At 34.0% G+C, this 2,439-nt stretch overlaps 1 long non-coding RNA gene across 1 annotated transcript; it reads left to right on the forward strand.

Annotated features, from left to right (window-relative positions):
- Positions 1-1,873: 1,873 nt before the first annotated feature.
- On the forward strand, positions 1,874-2,369 carry LOC141815895 (uncharacterized). The gene is made up of 3 exons (XR_012600622.1): positions 1,874-2,027; positions 2,128-2,183; positions 2,278-2,369. It is a non-coding gene; the product is annotated as an uncharacterized LOC141815895 (long non-coding RNA).
- Positions 2,370-2,439: the final 70 nt, after the last annotated feature.

Consider the following 2,439-nt stretch of genomic DNA (forward strand, 5'->3'; position numbering starts at 1 on the left):
TTTTTTTATCCTATTTATTTATCATGTATTTATTTATCAAATGAATTGTTAAAATTAGTGAATTTTTAGGATGGGGGTGATCTTGGACTTTTGCTTGGGACCCAACTTTGTTATCGTCAACAACTTTGCTTTTGGTGTAGTGGCACGCTACATACCAGTTCACAGAGATGGGGTGTGTGCTCATTCCATGCTTTAAATTTTAATGCATTGCAGTTTTGTTACAAAAAACAAAGAACATGAATACTTGTTGTTAACTGAGTGCATTCTAATGCATAAGATAGGGCATATTTCTCTCCTCAGCATCAGGTGTTTGCTTTAATTATAGCTCGTCTAGCTTCTTCATTCCTTGAACAAAATTTCTTTAAGAACAATCCAAATTATGATTCAATTATATGCTAACTTGTCAATGGGAACTAACAATTAAAATAGCAATACATTCAATATTCATGAAGAATTTATTTTGTTTATAAAATAAAAAATTATTTTATTTATAATTTTTTATATTAACAAAATAAATATATTTTAGTTTTCTTTTCTAGAAAATAGAAAACAGTATATCATACCAAACACATTTTCTGTTTTCTAAAAACTAGATCAGAAAATAGAAAAACAGAAATAAAAAATAAAAAATAAAATAAAAATAAAAATAAAAAAATAAAAAAAATTTCAAACCAAACACTCTTTTAGATTTTTTTTAAAGATTAAATAAGAAGATTAGAGTTCAAATTTCATTGGGGATAACCTTTGTTCTCCATATTTGATTATCTTGGTTCGCTTGATCTATCCAACATCACAAATTCAATTGACTCCTATTGGCTCAGCTCGCTTGATCCTTCAGCTCGCCCTGTTTACTTATTACTCCAGTTAGCTCAGCGTGTCTGATCCTTGCTCTTTAATTTTAAGATACTAAATTATTTTATTATCGCGGTGTAAAGAAATTTTTCCCCTAAAAGTATTATAATGAAGAAAAATAAGTTATTCTATCATTTCACTTCAAATTAGCCATTTAAATATGAAAATGAAATCGTAAAAGGAGATGAACTATCATGATTTTAGTGTATTCAATGCAACCTAATATTATTAGTGATTCGTTTTAACTCCTAGTTCAATCTTGTCTAGAAAGAGATGCGATAGCAAGAGACTCACGATGGTTAAGGTGGAAACATTTTATTGTTTAGGTTAAGGTTGAAACATTTTATTGTTTAAGGAGATTATATATATATATATATCACTCTTTCAGGTATGATAGATGCATCTCTTTGGATATCATGGTTACTAACTTAATATTATTGCTCATCGATTTGATGTCTTCAATTATCGAAATATAGTTTTAGATGGCGACACAATGTTTTGAATAAATTTATCTCTTTAAATAAAAATTATTAAAATTAAATAAGAATTGAGTTGATATTGCGCCATCAACTACTTTTAATTCAATAGAAATCACATAAATCATTATTTTGTTTTTTCAAGTTTTAAATATTTTTTTAAAATAAATTTTTTACTCAAAAATCATTAACTCATAAATTTTGTCCTAAATTCAACAATATTTTTATTTATCCATTATATTTCGCACCAGTATGTGAAGTTAGCCGTTGATGCACCTTCCTACCACTGGCTCCACTCGTTTTAAAGAAGACAAAACAAAAAGCCACCCAAAAAAAAAAAAACAGGAAGAAGTGAGATCCAAATCTTTCTACCCTGGCCAATGATCTTCCGCCAAGTTTCATCCTAAATTCACCTTGTCGGAAACGAAAAGTTGGCATTGGATCCGTTGACCTCCTCCCCTTCAAACTCATCCAATCGATCAGAGTTGAATCAGAAAGATAGAGATCAGAAAGAAAAGGGATTGATTCCAGATGGGCAACTCCCTCCTCAAATTCCTCTGCGCCAAATTCACCAACCTCGCCGCCGCCGCCGCCGCTGCCGCTGCGGGCCACACCCACCACTCCGCCGCCCCTCACGCTGCCACCGACGCCGTCTCGGTCCTCTCCCACGATCTCTCTCACTTCGGCGTCACCGGCCAGGTGATTAGTCTCCATCCACCTAATTAATCATCAACAAGCCATACCAGCTTTGCTAATTCGATCCCTGGTAATAACTGAATTGTGTTGCTGTTGAGTCAAGGTCCCGGATAGGCTGAGCCAATACGTAATCTCCTCTAAGAAAGCACAAGCTAATTGGTATCTCCATTCCTCTCTTCTCCGGAGCCACTTGTCTTTCTTTCATATAACTCATCTCTACCACTCCCCTCGATCGTTTAAAAAATGCGTGCAGGTACAGAAAATTACTTGACGCATGGAACGAAGCCGAGCCACCGCCAAACACACCGGAAGCAGCTTCAAGGCTCGTTATCCAATCTTTAAAGAGGCATCGTAAAGCAGATGTTGAGGTAAGTACTTACTGCAGCTAGGAAAAGAGAAGAAAAAAATAAAATTC

The sequence above is a fragment of the Curcuma longa genome, unplaced genomic scaffold, assembly GCF_044706935.1.
Source record: "Curcuma longa cultivar G26 ecotype Majalengka, Jawa Barat unplaced genomic scaffold, ITB_CL_G26_1.1 contig_11750, whole genome shotgun sequence".
Taxonomy (NCBI): Eukaryota; Viridiplantae; Streptophyta; class Magnoliopsida; order Zingiberales; family Zingiberaceae; genus Curcuma; species Curcuma longa.